The sequence below is a fragment of the Bombina bombina genome, chromosome 6 (genome assembly GCF_027579735.1).
Source record: "Bombina bombina isolate aBomBom1 chromosome 6, aBomBom1.pri, whole genome shotgun sequence".
NCBI lineage: Eukaryota > Metazoa > Chordata > Amphibia > Anura > Bombinatoridae > Bombina > Bombina bombina.
This window is the reverse complement of record NC_069504.1, coordinates 189,025,542-189,048,096: the sequence shown is the minus strand read 5'-3', so window position 1 is coordinate 189,048,096 and position 22,555 is coordinate 189,025,542.

Genomic DNA, 22,555 nt, shown 5'->3' with positions numbered 1-22,555 from the left:
TCCTATTTAAAACTAAATACTTACCTGTAAAATAAACCCTAAGCTAGCTATAATATAACTAATAGTTACATTGTAGCTATCTTAGGTTTTATTTTTATTTCCCAGTCTATTTTAACTAGGTAGATTAGTTATTATATAGTTATTAACTATTTACTAGCTACCTAGTTAAAATAAATACAAATTTACCTGTAAAATAAAACCTAACCTGAATTACACTAAAACCTAACATTACACTAAAATTAAATAAATTACATTACTTAAATACAATTAACTAAATAAAAAAAACACTAAATTACACAAAATAAAAAAGAAATGATCAATTATTTAAACTAATTACACCTAATCTAATAGCCCTATCAAAATAAAAAAGCCCCCCAAAATAAAAAAAACCCTAGCCTACAATAAACTGCCAATAGCCCTTAAAAGGGCCTTTTGCAGGGTATTGCCCCAAAGAAATCCGCTCTTTTACCTGTAAAAAAAAAAAAAATACAAACAACCCCCCAACAGTAAAACCCACCACCCACACAACCAACCCCGCCAAATAAAAACCCTATCTAAAAAACCTAAGCTCCCCGTTGCCCTGAAAGGGTAGCTCTTTTTCATTGCCCAAATTCCCTAAGCTAAAAATAAAACTCACCCAATAAACACTTAAAAAAAACTAATTCTAACCCCCGAAGATCCACTTACAGTTTTTGAAGACCGGACATCCATCCTCATCCAAGTGGGCAGAAGTCCTCAGCGAAGCCGGAAGAAGTCTTCATCCAAGCGGCAAGAAGTTGTCCTCAAGGCGGGCAGAAGACTTCATCCAGATGGCATCTTCTATCTTCATCCTTCTGACGCGAAGCGGCTCCATCTTCAAGACATCCGGCGCGGAGCATGCTCTTCTTTTGACTCCTCTTGAAGAATGAAGGTTCCTTTACATGACGTCATCCAAGATGATAGAATTCTATTTGCTGATAGAATTCTATCAGCCAATCTATCAGCCAATCGGAATTAAAGGGTAAAAAATCCTATTGGCTAATGCAATCAGCCAATAGGATAGAGCTTGCATTCTATTGGCTGATTGGAACAGCCAATAAATTGTGAGCACAATCCTATTGGCTGATTGCATAAGCCAATAGGATTTTTTACCCTTTAATTCCGATTGGCTGATAGAATTCTATCAGCCAATCGGAATTCAAGGGACGCCATATTGGATGACATCAGGAGTCGAAAGAAGAGGATGCTCTGCGCCGGATGTCTTGAAGATGGAGATGAAGACTTCTGCCCGCCTTGAGGATGACTTCTTGCCGCTTGGATGAAGACTTCTCCCGTCTTAGTTGAGGACTTCTTGCCACTTCGATGAGGACTTCTGTCCGCTTGGATGATGATGGATGTCCGGACTTAAAAACTGTAAGTGGACCTTCGGGGTTAGAGTTAGGTTTTTTTAATAGTTTATTGAGTGGGTTTTATTTTTAGCTTAGGGAATTTGGACAATGAAAAAGAGCTAAATGCCCTTTTAAGGGCAATGCCCATCCAAATGCCTTTTTCAGGGCAATGAGGAACTTAGGTTTTTTAGGTAGTTTTTTTGTGGGTGGGTTTTACTGTTGGAGAGTTGTTTGTTTTTTTACAGGTAAAAGAGCTGACTTCTTTGGGGCAATGCCCCGCAAAAGCTCCATTTATGGGCTATTGGCAGTTTAGTGTAGGCTAGGTTTTTTTTATTTTGGGGGCGCTTTTTTATTTTGATAGGGCTATGAGATAAGGTGTAATTAGTTGAAATATTTGATCATTTCCTTTTTTATTTTGTGTAATTTAGTGTTTTTTTTTGTAATTTAGTTAATTGTATTTAATTAATGTAATTTATTTAATTTTAGTGTAATGTTAGGTTTTAGTGAAACTCAGGTTAGGTTTTATTTTACAGGTAAATTTGTATTTATTTTAACTAGGTAGTTAGTAAATAGTTAATAACTATTTAATAACTAATCTACCTAGTTAAAATAAATACAAATTTAGCTGTGAAATAAAAATAAAACCTAAGATAGCTGCAATGTAACTATTAGTTACATTGTAGCTAGCTTAGGGTTTATTTTACAGGTAAGTATTTAGTTTTAAATAGGAATTATTTAGTTAATGATAGTAATTTTTATTTAAATTTATTTTAATTATATTAAAGTTAGGGGTGTTAGGCTTATGGTTAGATTTAGGGTTAGGTTTAGGGATTAATATATTTATTTAGTGTTGGTTATGTTGGAGGCCAGAGGTTTAGGGGTTAATAACTCTAGTATAGTGGCGGCGGCGACGTTGGGCGCGGCAGATTAGTGGTTAATAAGTGTAGGTAGGTGGTGGCGATATTGGGGGCGGCAGATTAGGGGTTAATAAGTGTAGGTAGGTGGCAGCGATTTCGGTGCGGCAGATTAGGGGTGTTTAGTCTCAGGGTTTATGTTAGGGTGTTAAGTGTAAACATAAATTTTCTTTCCCCATAGGAATCAATGGGGCTGCGTTAAGGACCTTTATGCTCCTTTATTGCAGGTGTAAGGCTTTTTTTTAGCCGGCTCTCCCCATTGATGTCTATGGGGAAATCCTGCACGAGCACGTAAAACCAGCTCAAAGCAGCGCTGGTATTTGTGTGTGGTATAGAGCTCAATGCAGCCATATTGCCCGCTAACGCAGGTTTTGGAAAACCTGTAATAGCAGCGCTATTAAAGGTGAACGGTGGCAATAACTTGCAAGTTATTACCAAGCCGCTCATAGCGCAAAACTCGTAATCTGGCCGGGTGTTAGTTATGCAAACTGGGGAATGGGTAATAAAGCTATCTTGTTAAATAATACACATTTTGGAGTAGACTGTCCCTTTATTTATAAAAAAAAAAAAATTAAGTTGCTATGATGAATGCTTTAAAAAGAAATAAATTACAATTTGTAAAGGAATGGAGGAATTTGCTAACAGTTTGGCTGTTAAAAAGTTATTTCGGTAAGCTATGTGTAAATGTATTTTAAAAAAAGTTATACACATAATATATTCGTTTTTTGTGTGACTGCAGAAAAGTCTCATAATTTTAAGGAGTTTATTGTCCCTTTACTGTAGTAGATGAAAAATGTATAATATGATTGCAGTTTATTGAGGAGTAATATAAATTAAAATAAAGGCACCATAATAAATATAATTTGCATTTTTTTTAAATGACAGCACAATAATAAATAATCCAAAAAAATCCAAAGATAAGTATCTTCTACATTACAATATGTTGATGATCAATGAACATTTGAAAATTGCAGTTTAAAAAGAAATCTTTAAATTAGAATTGAATTTGCTACAGTTTGTCAAAACTATTTCTGCTGACATTGACTTAGCATTTTATATAAATATTCCCAAGTCGTTCCATATCAACATTGACATTTTTTAATACTAACATTGACATATCTGCTAGTTATGCAGATTTCATTTAAAATGAGCTAATTATACCTTCTTTTATTGTTTTGTTTTTTAGTAATGTCATTCTTAGTCACTAGAGAATTTATTTTGATAATGAATAGGTAATTTTCATGTTATATAGAATAGTAAATTCTGATTTTTAAAATAATAAAAATGATGTGATAATGATGATCAAAATGTATATTTTATTTGTAAAATGTTTTTGAAATTGCAATATTGTTCAATGTCTTCTATCATGATTCCAAGAAAAAAAGTGTAACCAGTGATTATTAACATGTATGTGAGATATAGAGGATGAATCCAAGGAGGATGTTTCCTGCAATTAAGAAAAGAATAAACTCTAAACCTAGGTCACTGAACAGTGAATATGCAACAGCAAACATCTCACCAAAGTGGGAACTGGCAGTCACAACAGATTGTATAAGCTCAACATATAGTGAGTAAATAGCTACTTTGATTTCAATATCAGGGAAGGTAATTAGCTGCAATATGGTGCTCCCTTCTTTTGTATAGCTGTCTTTCACATCCACTGGTGATGATCGTAAGGCAGGTGAAACATGACCACATGAGCAAGGGTAATAATCCAACTAGATGAAAGTAAAATACAAAACATTTCTTTTTGCACTATGACTTACAACATTTCTTTATCTTTCTCAGTTATGCTCCAAAAGGCACCATATGCAAGTGGTATATATACAAATGTGTGAGTGCATTTTAAAAAAGCAGCATTTGGAAAGATTGAGTAATCCCAGCAAAAACTATTGAATCATTATAAAGTGTATTACAGGCAATTTTCATTATTAACTTTTCACCAGTGTCTGCCTTAACCCAACATGTGACCAACTTATTTAAAGTCCAGCAAAACAGGAAATTTGTAAGCTATTCAGTAAAATATCAAATACAAAGTGCTGACCTGTAATTTATGAAACACTGGAAGCTATATATACCTTAAGTGAGTGAAGTTGTTTGTGCACCTTACAAAGATGCTTGTAGGAGTGTAGCCATACTCTGTTTTATAAAACTCTTCAGTACCAAATATTCTCCACCATAGTTAATCTCAGGGACTGTTCTTCATTGAAAAGATTAGTAGCAAGATTACGAGTGACGCTCTAACTGCAGAGCACAAGCTATATGGGGTATTACACAGCACTTTGCTTGTAATGTAAAAAGTGTGCGTATTACGAGTTGAAAGTAAATGTGTTCACTTGAGCGCAATCTAATTTAACGGGCGCAATTTCAGAGCTCTGGTTAACTGTTAAACGAGACAAAAAAATTGCACAAAACACATCAAAAATACATTTAAAAGTACAGTTACACTCATAATAACAATGTCTGATAAAAAAAAAAAAATTGCATTAAAAAGTTATAATTTAAAAATATGAGGTCTCAGGTATTTGGAAAAAAAAGACTTAACTGCAAAGAGCTCCAATGCACATGTCTAATGTGTAAATATGTATTTATGTCTGTAAATACATAAATATACATATAGATACATAAATACATATGTACATATATATATATATATATATATATATATATATATACACACACATATTTAGGTATGTATGTATGTCTATGTTAAAGCTCTTTGCAATGCTTTTTTTTTCTAACACCTGGGACCTCTTATCTTAGAGCCCTTATAACTCTTTAGTTCTCTCTCTCGTTCTCTCTCTCTCTCTCATTCTCTCTCATTCTCTCTCTCTCTCTCTCTCTCTCTGTCTCGTTCTCTCTCTCTCGTTTTCTCTCTCTTTCTCTATCGTTCTCTCTCTCTCTCTCTCTCTCATTCTCTCTCTCTCTCATATATATATATATATATATATATATATATATATATATATATATATACTAGTCCTAAAGCCCGTTCACACGGGCCATTTTTTGCAGGGTACAGCGGTCCCCCCCTTGCGCTCTCTCCCTCACCCTCTCTTTTGCTCTCTCTCTCTCCCCCCTCTCTTTTGCGCTTTCTCTCCCCCTCTCTTTTGAGCTCTCTCTCTCTTCCCCCTCTCTTTTGCGCTCTCTCTCCCCCCTCTTTTGCGCTCTCTCTCTCCCACTCTTTTGCACTCTCTCTCTCTCTCTCTCTCTCTCTCTCTCTTTTGCTCTCTCTCCCCCTCTCTTTTGCACTTTCTTTCCCCCTCTCTTTTGAGCTCTCTCTCTCCCCCTCTCTTTTGAGCTCTCTCTCTCCCCCCCTCTTTTTTGCGCTCTCTCTCCCCCCTCTTTTGCGCTCTCTCTCTCCCCCCTCTTTTTCGCTCTCTCTCCCCCCTCTTTTGCGCTCTCTCTCTCTCCCCTCTTTTGTGCTCTCTCCCCCTTCTTTTGCGCTCTCTCTCCCCCCTCTTTTGCGCTCTCTCTCCCCCCCTCTTTTGCGCTCTCTCTCCCTCTCTTTTGCGCGCTCTCTCTCTCCCTCTCTTTTACGCTCTCTCTCCCCCTCTCTTTTGCGCTCTCTCACCTCTCTCTTTTATCCTCTCTCTCTCACCCCTCTCTTTTGCGCTCTCTCTCCCCCTGTCTTTTGAGCTATCTCTCTCCCCCTCTCTTTTGCGCTCTCTCTCCCCCTCTTTTGCACTCTCTCTCTCCCCCTCTTTTGCGCTCTCTCTCTCCCCCTCTCTTTTGCTCTCTCGCCCCCTCTCTTTTGCGATTTCTTTCCCCCTCTCTTTTGAGCTCTCTCTCTTCCCCTCTCTTTTGAGCTCTCTCCCCCCTCTCTTTTGCGCTCTCTCTCACCCCCCTCTTTTGCGCTCTCTCACTCCCCCCCTCTTTTGCGCTCTCTCTCCCCCCTCTTTTGCGCTCTCTCCCCCCTCTTTTGCGCTCTCTCTCTCCCCCCCCTCTTTCGCGCTCTCTCTCCCCCTCTCTTTTGCACTCTCTCTCAACCCTCTCTTTTGCGCTATCTCTCTCACCCCTCTCTTTTGCGCTCTCTCTCTCCCCTCTCTTTTGTGCTCTCTCTCTTGCCTCTCTCTCTCCCCACCTCTATCTCCCCCCTCTCTCCCCCTCTCTCCCCCATCTCTCTCTCCCCTTTCTCCCCTCTATCTCTCTCTCTCCCCTCTATCTCTCTCTCTCCCCTCTCTCTCCCTCTCCCCTCTCTCTCACTCTCCCCTCTCTCTCTCCCCCCCCTCTCTCTCTCTCTCCCCCCTCTCTTTCTCTCCCCCCTCTCTTTCTCTCCCCCTCTCTCTCTCCCCTCTCTCTCTCTCCCCTCTATCTCTATCCGTCTCTTTCCCCCTCTCTCTCCCTCCCCTCCCCCCCCTCTCTCTCTCCCTCCTTTCTCTCTCCCCCTCTCTCTCTCCCCCCTCTCTCTCCCCCCTCTTTCTCTCTCTCCCTCCCCCCCTCTTTCTCTCCCTCCCCCCCTCTTTCTCTCCCTCCCCCCCCTTTCTCTCCCTCTCCCCCCTCTCTCTCCCCTCCCCCTCTCTCTCTCCCCTCCCCTCCCCCCCTCTCTCTCCTCCCTCTCTCTCTCCCCCCTCTCTCTCTTCCCCCTCTCTTTTGCTCTCCCTCTCTTTTGCTGTCTCTCTCCCTCTCTTTTGCTCCCTCTCTTGTGCTCTCTTTATCTCCCCTCTTCATCTCTTTCTCCCCTCTTGATCTCTCTCTCACCTTTCTTATCTTTTCCCTACCCCCTCTCTCCCCTCTTTTGAGCTGCTTTGAGCTCTCAGAGTCTCAGTCTGCACGGCCTTTCAGGGCCCGTCTGGCCCCGACCCCTTCACGCTCAGCCATGCCCCCTCACGGCCCTCCCAACTTGGCCACGCCCACTTCTGCTCGCACTGCAGAGACTTAGGGACTGTAAGGACAGGTGTGTTTGTCCTCGTGCTGTCTCTACTGCGCATGACAGCTTCGGACAAACACACTTGGCCTTTTATAGTATAGGATATATATATATATATATATATATATATATATATATAAAATAGTCCAGGAGAACCCAGCACACTCACAATGTACTAACGCCCAGGGTACCCACCAAATCCGTATATAGAGAAGTTATTTCACAAAAGGCAAGCACTCGCTGGTATTTTTTCAAACAACAGTTTTTACTGTACAACAAATCAGTGTATATATATATATATATATATATATATATATATATATATATATATATATATATATAATCGTAAAGATACAGTATATAGTTAAGATATACATTTTACCAAACATCATATAAATATATATAGAAATGTTTAGTTAAGAATGAATAGAGCATATTCTTCTATGTGAAGAACTATGGAATGTGAAATACTCATAATTCATGTCTGGTTTAACGAACTTGTATAAGCGAGATCGGGTTAGAGTGTGAGTATGGGTTTTTTTTTGCAGTTTTTTTACATTCCATTGAAGTCTATGGGGCCTATTTAAAAAAGGTCTGTCGGACCTGATTCGACAGTGCGGATCAGGTCTGACAGACTTTGCTGAATGTGGAGAGCAATACACTCTCCGTATTCAGCATTGCACCCGCAGCTCTTGTGAGCTGCTGGTGCAACGCCGCCCCTTGCAGATATGCAGCAAATCGGCCACCAATGTCAATCAACCCAATTTTACTCAATCGGGTTGAATTGCAGTGATGTCTGTCCGCCTGCTCAGAGCAGGTGGACAGGTTATGGAGCAGCGGTCTTTAGACCGCTGCTTCAAAACTGGTGTTTCTGGCAAGCCTGCAGGCTCACCAGAAACACGGGCCTTCAAGCTCCATCCAGAGCTTGATAAATGGGACCATATGGAATGTCAGTATATTTATAAGAATCTTAGCAGTGCTCTCCAAATAATATGTGAGTATATGGCAGGGTTATAACTTAATATATTTAACAATCTTTCTTTAAACTAAACCCACAATCAAATATACATTTACTAAGACAATAAAATTAATACAAATACCTGAATTCTTTATTATTAGTAAATATCTATGAGCACATTGAAATATATATATTTGTAAGAATCAGAATATGAGTCAATATTATATGCGTTTAAAAAATATTTAAACTATGCTATGCAGAGTTCATACATGTTTACCTTTAGAACTGGCCTTATTCACAAATATCCTTTCATTTAGTGTTTCATTTAAAATATCACAGTGAGACTTAAAATAATAGCTACTGATATTAAGACAATACAATTCTAACAGTGCTTAGTAACCAAAAGGGCAATATATATATATATATATATATATATATATATATATATATATATATATATATATATATACACCCATACTCAGCTATTTAACTGCAATTGATTCTAATACAATTCTAATTAGGATACTAAAAATACATATATTCTTACTGTGAACAGTTATATATATATATATATATATATATATATATATATATATATATATATATATATATATATATATATATATATTCTATATTTTGCACAGATGAATTATTTAGCATACAAGAGACAAACTTGATCCTACACATGGCTATGAATATAAGCAAAAATACAGGCTGCTCTCTTTAAATCTATTAAATACAAATGGACTATGTTCTTACCAATAACCTTTGTTTCAAATTTTAGAAATTAGAACAATTAACCAATTTGAACCAATTTGTAGGGGTCTTTAGGTCATCTCATTTGAAGGAAAGTTATTGCATATATCAAGGGTAAGTCTCCAGTTTCCTGCTGAAGTGAAATGTGTTCCCAGGTATCGCAGACAAATATCAAATCACTTTGTCTCAGCAAGTCACACAAAAAAACTGTGTCCCTCTTTGCACTTACTATTACTTTTTATCTAATCATTGATGACCTGTTTCGTTCACGCCCACGTGCTTTTCCCTTCTCATTGGACAACTTTAGGGAACGCTCCCCATTGGTGTAGTATATATTGTCGCTATGGAAACGCATCTTTTAAACAGTTAAGTCTCTTAACTGTCATACTGGGTTCTGGCCCTCGGGTGGCAGCAAACGAACACAAACAGATTCACCCAAACATTTCTAATATATATGTCTCTAAATTTTACATATCCCATATAATGATTATATTAAACAATACTACAACATTGCATTTATTACTTACAATCCGAATTCCAGGCAGGGTAGCCTCATGTCAATTTTCTGATCATGTCAATACCAAGCACCATTATATTATAGCAAAATAAGTATACTGTTAATTTAATTTTCCCTATTAAACATATTATAATTTATTGCATTAGTAGATTTCTCTTGTTAGCATTTATATTTCATTTAGCCTAACAGAAAATTTATAATTTGATATCAGATGTCAATATTTTAAAGTCATATCACATCAAAGTGACTTCCATATATCCATCTCACTATATTTCAAGAGATGTATTTAAAATGTTATAAACATTTAGTGCACAATCATATGATATGACTTATTTCATCCCATGTATCCATCCTGTATGTGTCATCTTTTGGCTCCATCTGGAAAAACAGGAAAGCATATTATATATATATATATATATATATATTTTAACCATGGGATTATTAAAATTGTTATTTAATCTCTAATAATTCTGAATTTATCCCCTAAATATATATATATTCAATGCAAAAAATGCAGCAATTATTTTTTTAATATAATATGTTCCAGATCAACATATTTATACATATATAGGTTATTTGAATTATTTCAAATGACTGGCATTGTTCCTTTTTCAAAAATGTATTTATTTTTATTTGTGTCATACAGGGACTGTAAATGCTAATTTGTCTATTCACTGCACATGGCAAACTTCATAGGAGATAATTTACACATGGTCTCTTGAAATGGCTCAATGGTCCCTGTTTGTCAACTTGGTTTTTGCCCCCCTACAGGGCTGTTGGCTTCAAAGACTATGTTATCTTTTAATTAAGATAAACATGTCTTTGCCCAGCTAAAACTATTTGGCAAGGGGGTTTGTTTTATATTAGAATACAACTGATGTCTCCAAAATTTATGAGATGCAATATAGATGGCTTCAGAGTAGAAATAGGGGTCAGCGATCATCTGATAGGGATTTTAAATTCACGCCTCAGTGGGACATCCTTTGGAAACAGTCCTCTGTTTATAGAAGTGGAATATATATACAATATACAGATGATTATCTTTGGGGTAATCTGTTTTTTTTTCTCTGGAATGGTTGTTTAAATTAAGTACACCAAATGTTCCATTGTCCTCACTTGTGTGTTTAGAATAACTTTGCATACTAAGTGGGGGGAGAGTTGAACCTGAGTGAAGTACATTTTTCTGAATGAATGAATCATTTGCTACTGACTAGCCAATATATGAAAGATTATATAATATATAGATATATATATATAATCTTTACTTATACCTTGACATAAATCCCCCTTCCAATTTTAAATAGATGTAGGACACATGTATTTAAATTGGCTTAAAGTCAATGGTATTTGGTGAGGATGTTGACTGTACACATCATAGACAATCTTCTATGTAGAAAGTCTGTCATTTTTGAGCCTTCATGCTCATCAGCTAGACATCTTTAAACTACAGTATATTTTTAGTGCATTTGGGGGTATGACACTTTCTCCCTCTATGACTTGTAATTGGGACCTAGGATGGCACGTTTGCAGCTGATTAATATGGACCCATTTATCTATGAAACTCTCATTTTTTGGGATCCTTATTTTATAGGCTACTGGAGATATTTTGTCAGTAATGACAAAAGGACCTTTCCATGAGGAAAGAAATTTCTTCTCCCTAACCTGATCTCTTCCAAAGTTATAAAGATAAACTTTATCATTTATTTCATATTCCTTTTTGGATGTTTTGAGATCATAATAGGTTTTAGTGGCAGTTGCAGCTTTTTCTAAATTCCTTTGAGGAAATGCAAAGGCATATTGATGTGTATTGGCAGCGTTTATTAAGTTTTGGTCTAATGTACGGTACAGCAGATGCTGAGGTAGAACCATTCTTCTACCAGTCATCAGTTCAAAAGGTCACAAAGTCCAAACGAACCAGCACTTATATCCAGACAAACTGACACGTCAGTGGGCCACTGCCTAACCCACCATCAAATCAAAGAAAATGGTTCAGAGGTGTCAGATTAAAATCCCTTTATTTTAGAACATGGGGATCAAAAGAGAACAAAACTTTTCGGGGCGGACCCCTTAATCATGTGATAACATTGTACAACCCTAAGCCTTAATTTATAGCATTGCAGATTCATGTGTTAATTTACTCAATTTATCAATTATCTATGTTAACATAGGTTCAGAGTCTAAATAAAAATCATGGAAAATGCTTGTTACACAAAATATAAAAATAAAAACATATTTACACAACAAGCTAGTATATAGCTTAAATACCTAAAAGCTCACGGTTAGCTAATTGTATGTTTATAACCTTTACACAATCAAATTGTAACATTGCACTCAAGCAAAATATGTCAGAAAAGTGATACATTGTGGAATACATCAAGCTCTTAAATCACATAAAATGTTGTTAACCCTATGCTCTCATTCATAATAACTGAAACAGACGTTAGGGGTCACCAATGTAAAAGTGAGGCATATACATTATTTGAATATGATGTTTCAATATGATTTTTTAATAGAAGACAGACCAATCTATTTCTTTATTTAGCCCTTTGGGTTCTAAGGTGTCTAATTTAAAGATCCAAAAAACCTCACGCTGTTTCAAAAGCAAATCCCTGTTGCCACCACGTCTTGGAATCTCAATTTTTTTCAATTACTTGAAAGCGTAACTGATTTATTTGGTGTCCAAAATCTAAAAAATGTGCTGCTACAGGTGCATTCATGTTCCCACATCTTATACTGCTCTTATGTTCGGTAATCCGGTCTTTGAGACCTCTAGGCGTGTCAAAGACCGGATTACCGAACATAAGAGCAATATAAGATATGGGAACATGAATGCACCTGTAGCAGCACATTTTTTAGATTTTGGACACCAAATAAATCAGTTACGCTTTCAAGTAATTGAAAAAAATTGAGATTCCAAGACGTGGTGGCAACAGGGATTTGCTTTTGAAACAGCGTGAGGTCTTTTGGATCTTTAAATTAGACACCTTAGAACCCAAAGGGCTAAATAAAGAAATAGATTGGTCTGTCTTCTATTAAAACATCATATTGAAACATCATATTCAAATAATGTATATGCCTCACTTTTACATTGGTGCCCCCTAACGTCTGTTTCAATTATTATGAATGAGAGCATAGGGTTAACAACATTTTATGTGATTTAAGAGCTCGATGTATTCCACAATGTATCACTTTTCTGACATATTTTGCATGAGTGCAATGTTACAATTTGATTGTGTAAATGTTATAAACATACAATTAGCTAACCGTGAGCTTTTAGGTATTTAAGCTATATACTAGCTAGTTGTGTAGATATGTTTTTATTTTTATATTTTGTGTAACAAGTGTTTTCCATGATTTTTATTTAGACTCTGAACCTATGTTAACATAGATAATTGATTAATTGAGTAAATTAACACATGAATCTGCAATGCTATAAATTAAGGCTTAGGGTTGTACAATGTTATCACATGATTAATGGGTCCGCCCCGAAAAGTTGTGTTCTCTTTTGATCCCCATGTTCTAAAATAAAGGGATTTTTAATCTGACACTTCTATCAGTTCACAAGGTGACATCTTGGTAGCACTACTTGGAGTTGCTCTTAATTCCATTAAGACTAGAGGTAGTTTTACATCCCAGTCTTTACCCGTTTCACTCACAAACGTTTTGAGGATTTTAACAATGGACTGGTTGTAACGTTCTACACCACCACTTGAGGCAGCTCTATAAGCAATATGGAGCTTTCTTTTTACCCCTAGTATTTTCCACATTTTTGTCATCACTTCGCTAGTGAAGTGGGTTCCCCAATCTGATTCGATTCTTTGGGGTAAACCAAATCTGGAGAATACGTGGTTGATGAGCGACGCTGCACATGTTTCAGCATTATTGTTAGGTGGACTGATGCACTCTACCAATTTAGTGAACAGGCATGTCACTGTTAACATGTATTTGTTACCTCTTGATGACCTAGTTACTGGTCCAATAAAATCAGGTTGTATATCTGACCATGGCATTACCATCCCCCTTTTCTGCAATGGCGCTCTATGCGTTGGCGCAGGGGGTTGGAACTGTGGACAGATTAAACAACCTTGACAGTAGTATAAAAGGGAATGGGAAAGAAAAAAGAGGGAGCAGAGAAAGGCACCACAAGGATAGAGCTGTCCTATAAATTGTTTGAAATCATATATTATTGTTAGGAATAGGTGCTGTACACAAAAGAGAACAATGCAAAAAGAAGGGATAAACCTTCAGAGGAGTGTGTAACCTAAAAACCACTCAACATTTCTATATTTGCCAAGAATTTTTTTTTATAATCGTTTAATAACAAAAAGTCCACAATCTATATTATTGTGCAATGACAATTGGAAACACACTAAGTATAGAATTACCCTATAAGGGGAAAATAGCGGTTAAAAGATAACTTTAATAAATGTTAGTTAAAATGGGACAAAAAATGTTAAAAACCTCAAGTGGTATGGGTCTATCCTATATAGAGTCAAAACATTCTTGTACTATATGGGTAGAGATATTAAATGTACTAGCATTTAATAGTACTTAATCCAAAGGGGAATAGTGTAAAGCACCATGTCGTATAGATGGTTGATGACAGTGCAGTATGTTACTGAGCAAAAATTGTACGGTTGTCTAGGGATGACAAGGTAACTAGGTTTATTATTATATGTAAAACCTGTTTTTTCACAGTATGTAAGTATAATTAGAACATAAGTTACCCTGAACCGGTATTCTGTCCCCCTAAAATTTAAGGATTAACCTCTCCTATAGAACTTTCTAGGATATACTTTGAATGAAAATTAGAGGTTATATGGTAACGTAGTAATTCAGTATCCTTTCTGCTAATAGCAGTACAATGTAAACAGATCACGTTTTATTTTAATTTAATTATTAATCTGTGTTTAACTTCGATAGTCACTTGAGGTTATGTATACTTTAATAGCTGTATTCGTCCACAAATAAATCCTCAAGTGTCTGCCACAGTATGGACAGTGAGATGATCAAAGAGCATATCTGTTAAAGGGGTAACAAGAACAAGTTACTATCCACGTGTTAAACCTATATCAAGTATCAACACACATACAACTGTGATCATTTAAAACCATTTATACATTGAATAATTATTTTTACTGTCCATACAACGGCAGGTTACAAGTAGTATGCACAAGCACAGGTGACCATTAAAGTTAAACACATATTTATAATAAAGCTAAAATTAGTGTTATTTAGCCTACACTGCACTGCTATTAGCAGAAAACAAACTGAATCAACTCTGCCTTTATGCAACCTCTAACTTTGACTCAAAGTATATCCTGTAAAGCTCTATTTATTGTGGTAATACTAGAGGTTTAACCCTTAATATTTAGGGGTACACAATTATTTGATCATCTCACTGTCCATACTGTGGCAGACACTAGAGGATTTATTTGTGGACGAATACAGCTATTAAAGTATACATAACCTCAAGTGACTATCCACAGCATCAATTTTAACAAGACCGTACTGTAGACTTTTAGAGAGTCACCCCAACACCTATTAGAGAACCATCAAATTCTTTTATCTTAGGTTTGTGGGGTGTTAACTCGTTTAGCTGTGTGTAGTACCTGTGGGATAAGATAGTTGCCTGAGACTCAGTATCAATTAATCCCATGATAGGGTTGGAGACTGAATCTTGAAGCTCAGCTAATACATAATATCTTCCTGCAGTTTCTATCATTTCACACATAACATTTGCATTATTGTACATCTGTGGGCTTCACCACGTGTTACCTGAATCCGACATGCTTTCCTGTGCAGAGGAAACTTCATACCTACCGGTCTCCTCCATGACAGGGTCGGTTGGATTCTTGTGTACTGCATCTGTGGAAATAAGGTTAAGGGAACACTGCAAAGGGAAAGATTGGTTAATGCTTTCAGGCCGAGGTTGCTCGTCATCACAGCTAAATCGTCCGTTTCCGGTCTGTGGGGAGATAACATGATTAGTATCATTTTTTATATTTATTATTACATTTTGTATATCTCTCCCCTTCCTTTCAGGTGATACTGTAGTGTCTATGACTGCGCCTGTGGCCCACTGCTGGCCACTCGCTGTACCCCTAAAAAAGTATTGTTCGGTTGCTGAGCCGTAAGTTTTTGACCCATATTAGTGACTTGTTCGCTCAACCAAATTAGCTGGGTACTAAGCTTATCTACTTGATTGTACAAATTACCTCTATTCCTGGGCGTATCTCTTGATGCCCCATAATAATGATTCATAGACCATTGGTTCCCCTCAGAATCAGAGCCGCTATTTCTATCCTGGCGTGGTGGCCCCTGGGGTTCAATTTGTTCTGCATTATTATTTTGGGGAGAATTATTTGCTTGGGATGTCTGGTTATTATGAGAATATCTTCGCCACCTATTGTATCTACCTTTGCATGGTACCAATTATTCTGTGGGTATTCTCTTTGGGTGTAATGATTCGCCTGAGTATGTTCCCCACTTTGGCTATAGTCTCTGTGGAGATGGCCTGTTTTCTCTGGCCACCTCCGCGTAGGTTTTCTTTTTGGACTCCAAATTTAGGAGGCTAGGTGACACCTTAGTTTTGCCCACTATTTTAGGATTGAGCTTTTTCTCCCTTTTATCCCCCTGTTCACTGGACTGCTGAATGGAGTATAACTTTGTACTCTCTTTGATCAGCCATTCCAATGAGCAGTTCTCCTCAAAATCTCTAGCTAAGTTGATTTTGATGGGTGCGGGCAGCGCTTCAAAAAACAGATTCACAAACTCTAAGCATTCAAATATGGGATCATCATCAGCCATACTGTACACACTTTTTAGTACAGAAAGGAACCTGATGGGGCTTTGAGTTGCACTACATTTTAAACTGTATACAGCTATTCTCATTGCCGTTTTAGTGCGATGTTGCCCGAATTCCTTTTGCACTGTCATTTCTTTTCACTCCAGGAATGAATATTCATATCCTTTAGCGAAGCAAAGAATTTGTGATGTTTTCCTTCAAATACCCAGGGTAGAAATTCAATTTTTAACTGCTCACTTGTAACACTTACTATAGATAAAGCATTTTCAAAGGCCTCTAGTATGTAGTATGTAGTATATATTGTCGCTATGGAAACGCATCTTTTAAACAGTTAAGTCTCTTAACTGTCATACTGGGTTCTGGCCCTCGGGTGGCAGCAGACGAACACAAACAGATTCACCCAAACATTTCTAATATATATGTCTCTAAATTTTACATATCCCATATAATGATTATATTAAACAATACTACAACATTGCATTTATTACTTACAATCCGAATTCCAGGCAGGGTAGCCTTATGTCAATTTTCTGATCATTTCAATTCCAAGCACCATTATATTATAGCAAAATAAGTATACTGTTAATTTAATTTTCCCTATTAAACATATTTTAATTTATTGCATTAGTAGATTTCTCTTGTTAGCATTTATATTTCATTTAGCCTAACAGGAAATTTATAATTTGATATCAGATGTCGATATTTTATAGTCATATCACATCAAAGTGACTTCCATATATCCATCTCACTATATTTCAAGAGATGTATTTAAAATTTTATAAACATTTAGTGCACAATCATATGATATGACTTATTTCATCCCATGTATCCATCCTGTATGTGTCATCTTTTGGCTCCATCTGGAAAAACAGGAAAGCATATTATATATATATATATATATATATATATATATATATATATATATATATATATATATATATATTTTAACCATGGGATTATTAAAATTGTTATTTAATCTCTAATAATTCTGAATTTATCCCCTAAATATATATATATTCAATGCAAAAAAATGCAGCAATTATTTATTTAATATAATATGTTCCAGATCAACATATTTGTACATATATAGGTTATTTGAATTATTTCAAACATACTGAATGACTGGCATTGTTCATTTTGCAAAAATGTATTTATTTTTATTTGTGTCATACAGGGACTGTAAATGCTAATTTGTCTATTCACTGCACATGGAAAACTTCATAGGAGATAATTTACACATGGTCTCTTGAAATGGCTCAATGGTCCCTGTTTGTCAACTTGGTTTTTGCCCCCCTACAGGGCTGTTGGCTTCAAAGACTATGTTATCTTTTAATTAAGATAAACATGTCTTTGCCCAGCTAAAACTATTTGGCAAGGAGGGTTTGTTTTATATTAGAATACAACTGATGTCTCCAAAATTTATAAGATGCAATATAGATGGCTTCAGAGTAGAAATAGGGGTCAGCGATCATCTGATAGGGATTTTAAATTCACGCCTCAGTGGGACATCCTTTGGAAACAGTCCTCTGTTTATAGATGTGGAATATATATACAATATACAGATGATTATCTTTGGGGTAATCTGTTTTTTTTCTCTGGAATGGTTGTTTAAATTAAGTACACCAAATGTTCCATTGTCCTCACTTGTGTGTTTAGAATAACTTTGCATACTAAGTGGGGGGGGGAGTTGAACCTGAGTGAAGTAAATTTTTCTTAATGAATGAATCATTTGCTACAGACTAGCCAAATATATGAAAGATTATATAATATATAGATATATATATATATATATATATATATATATAATCTTTACTTATACCTTGACATAAATCCCCCTTCCAATTTTAAATAGATGTAGGACACATGTATTTAAATTGGCTTAAAGTCAATGGTATTTGGTGAGGATGTTGACTGTACACATCATAGACAATCTTCTATGTAGAAAGTCTGTCATTTTTGAGCCTTCATGCTCATCAGCTAGACATCTTTAAACTATAGTATATTTTTAGTGCATTTGGGGGTATGACACTTTCTCCCTCTATGACTTGTAATTGGGACCTAGGATGGCACGTTTGCAGCTGATTAATATGGACCCATTTATCTATGAAACTTTCATTTTTAGGGATCCTTATTTTATAGCCTACTGGAGATATTTTGTCAGTAATGACAAAAGGACCTTTCCATGAGGAAAGAAATTTCTTCTCCCTAACCTGATCTCTTCCAAAGTTATAAAGATAAACTTTATCATTTATTTCATATTCCTTTTTGGATGTTTTGAGATCATAATAGGTTTTAGTGGCAGTTGCAGCTTTTTCTAAATTCCTTTGAGCAAATGCAAAGGCATATTGATGTGTATTGGCAGTGTTTATTAAGTTTTGGTCTAATGTACGGTACAGCAGATGCTGAGGTAGAACCATTCTTCTACCAGTCATCAGTTCAAAAGGTCACAAAGTCCAAACGAACCAGCACTTATATCCAGACAAACTGACACGTCCGTGGGCCACTGCCTAACCCACCATCAAATCAAAGAAAATGGTTCAGAGGTGTCAGATTAAAAATCCCTTTATTTTAGAACATGGGGATCAAAAGAGAACACAACTTTTCGGGGCGGACCCCTTAATCATGTGATAACATTGTACAACCCTAAGCCTTAATTTATAGCATTGCAGATTCATGTGTTAATTTACTCAATTTATCAATTATCTATGTTAACATAGGTTCAGAGTCTAAATAAAAATCATGAAAAAAACTTGTTACACAAAATATAAAAATAAAAACATATCTACACAACAAGCTAGTATATAGCTTAAATACCTAAAAGCTCACGGTTAGCTAATTGTATGTTTATAACCTTTACACAATCAAATTGTAACATTGCACTCAAGCAAAATATGTCAGAAAAGTGATACATTGTGGAATACATCAAGCTCTTAAATCACATAAAATGTTGTTAACCCTATGCTCTCATTCATAATAACTGAAACAGACGTTAGGGGGCACCAATGTAAAAGTGAGGCTTATACATTATTTGAATAAATCAGTTACGCTTTCAAGTAATTGAAAAAATTGAGATTTCAAGACGTGGTGGCAACAGAGATTTGCTTTTGAAACAGCGTGAGGTCTTTTGGATCTTTAAATTAGACACCTTAGAACCCAAAGGGCTAAATAAAGAAATAGATTGGTCTGTCTTCTATTAAAACATCATATTGAAACATCATATTCAAATAATGTACATGCCTCACTTTTACATTGGTGCCCCCTAACGTCTGTTTCAATTATTATGAATGAGAGCATAGGGTTAACAACATTTTATGTGATTTAAGAGCTCGATGTATTCCACAATGTATCACTTTTCTGACATATTTTGCATGAGTGCAATGTTACAATTTGATTGTGTAAATGTTATAAACATACAATTAGCTAACCGTGAGCTTTTAGGTATTTAAGCTATATACTAGCTTGTTGTGTAGATATGTTTTTATTTTTATATTTTGTGTAACAAGTGTTTTCCATGATTTTTATTTAGACTCTGAACCTTTGTTAACATAGATAATTGATTAATTGAGTAAATTAACACATGAATCTGCAATGCTATAAATTAAGGCTTAGGGTTGTACAATGTTATCACATGATTAATGGGTCCGCCCCGAAAAGTTGTGTTCTCTTTTGATCCCCATGTTCTAAAATAAAGGGATTTTTAATCTGACACTTCTATCAGTTCACAAGGTGACATCTTGGTAGCACTACTTGGAGTTGCTCTTAATGCCATTAAGACTAGAGGTAGTTTTACATCCCAGTCTTTACCCGTTTCACTCACAAACGTTTTGAGGATTTTAACAATGGACTGGTTGTAACGCTCTACACCACCACTTGAGGCAGCTCTATAAGCAATATGGAGCTTTCTTTTTACCCCTAGTATTTTCCACATTTCTGTCATCACTTCGCTAGTGAAGTGGCTTCCCCAATCTGATTCGATTCTTTGGGGTAAACCAAATCTGGAGAATACGTGGTTGATGAGCAACGCTGCACATGTTTCAGCATTATTGTTAGGTGGACTGATGCACTCTACCAATTTAGTGAACAGGCATGTCACTGTTAACATGTATTTGTGTGTAACCTAAAAAGCACTCAACATCTCTATATTTGCCAAGAATTTTTTTTTATAATCGTTTAATAACAAAAAGTCCACAATCTATATTATTGTGCAATGACAATTGGAAACACACTAAGTATAGAATTACCCTATAAGGGGAAAGTAGCGGTTAAAAGATAACTTTAATAAATGTTAGTTAAAATGGGACAAAAAAATGTTAAAAACATAAAGTGGTATGGGTCTATCCTATATAGAGTCAAAACATTCTTGTACTATATGGGTAGAGATATTAAATGTACTAACATTTAATAGTACTTAATCCAAAGGGGAATAGTGTAAAGCACCACGTCGTATAGATGGTTGATGACAGTGCAGTATGTTACTGAGCAAAAATTGTACGGTTGTCTAGGGATGACAAGGTAACTAGGTTTATTATTATATGTAAAACCTGTTTTTTCACAGTATGTAAGTATAATTAGAACATAAGTTACCCTGAACCGGTATTCTGTCCCCCTAAAATTTAAGGATTAACCTCTCCTATAGAACTTTCTAGGATATACTTTGAATGAAAATTAGAGGTTATGTTATGGTAACGTAGTAATTCAGTATCCTTTCTGCTAATAGCAGTACAATGTGAACAGATCACGTTTTATTTTAATTTAATTATTAATCTGTGTTTAACTTCGATAGTCACTTGAGGTTATGTATACTTTAATAGCTGTATTCGTCCACAAATAAATCCTCAAGTGTCTGCCACAGTATGGACAGTGAGATGATCAAAGAGCATATCTGTTAAAGGGGTAACAAGAACAAGTTACTATCCACGTGTTAAACCTATATCAAGTATCAACACACATACAACTGTGATCATTTAATACCATTTATACATTGAATAATTATTTTTACTGTCCATACAACGGCAGGTTACAAGTAGTATGCACAAGCACAGGTGACCATTAAAGTTAAACACATATTTATAATAAAGCTAAAATTAGTGTTATTTAGCCTACACTGCACTGCTATTAGCAGAAAACAAACTGAATCAACTCTGCCTTTATGCAACCTCTAACTATGACTCAAAGTATATCCTGTAAAGCTCTATTTATTGTGGTAATACTAGAGGTTTAACCCTTAATATTTAGAGGTACACAATTATTTGATCATCTCACTGTCCATACTGTGGCAGACACTTGAGGATTTATTTGTGGACGAATACAGCTATTAAAGTATACATAACCTCAAGTGACTATCCACAGCATCAATTTTAACAAGACCGTACTGTAGACTTTTAGAGAGTCACCCCAACACCTATTAGAGAACCATCAAATTCTTTTATCTTAGGTTTGTGGGGTGTTAACTCGTTTAGCTGTGTGTAGTACCTGTGGGATAAGATAGTTGCCTGAGACTCAGTATCAATTAATCCCATGATAGGGTTGGAGACTGAATCTTGAAGCTCAGCTAATACATAATATCTTCCTCCAGTTTCTATCATTTCACACATAACATTTGCATTATTGTACATCTGTGGGCTTTGCCACGTGTTACCTGAATCCGACATGTTTTCCTGAGCAGAGGAAACTTCATACCTACCGGTCTCCTCCATGACAGGGTCGGTTGGATTCTTGTGTACTGCATCTGTGGAAATAAGGTTAAGGGAACACTGTAAAGGGAAAGATTGGTTAATGCTTTCAGGCCGAGGTTGCTCGTCATCACAGCTAAATCGTCCGTTTCCGGTCTGTGGGGAGATAACATGATTAGTATCATTTTTTATATTTATTATTACATTTTGTATACCTCTCCCCTTCCTTTCAGGTGATACTGCAGTGTCTATGACTGCGCCTGTGGCCCACTGCTGGCCACTCGCTGTACCCCTAAAAAAGTATTGTTCGGTTGCTGAGCCGTAAGTTTTTGACCCATATTAGTGACTTGTTCGCTCAACCAAATTAGCTGGGTACTAAGCTTATCTACTTGATTGTACAAGTTACCTCTACTCCTGGGCGTATCTCTTGATGCCCCATAATAATGATTCATAGACCATTGGTTCCCCTCAGAATCAGAGCCGCTATTTCTATCCTGGCGTGGTTGCCCCTGGGGTTCAATTTGTTCTGCATTATTATTTTGGGGAGCATTATTTGCTTGGGATGTCTGGTTATTCTGAGAATATCTTCGCCACCTATTGTATCTACCTTTGCATGGTACCAATTATTCTGTGGGTATTCTCTTTGGGCGTAATGATTCGCCTGAGTATGTTCCCCACTTTGGCTATAGTCTC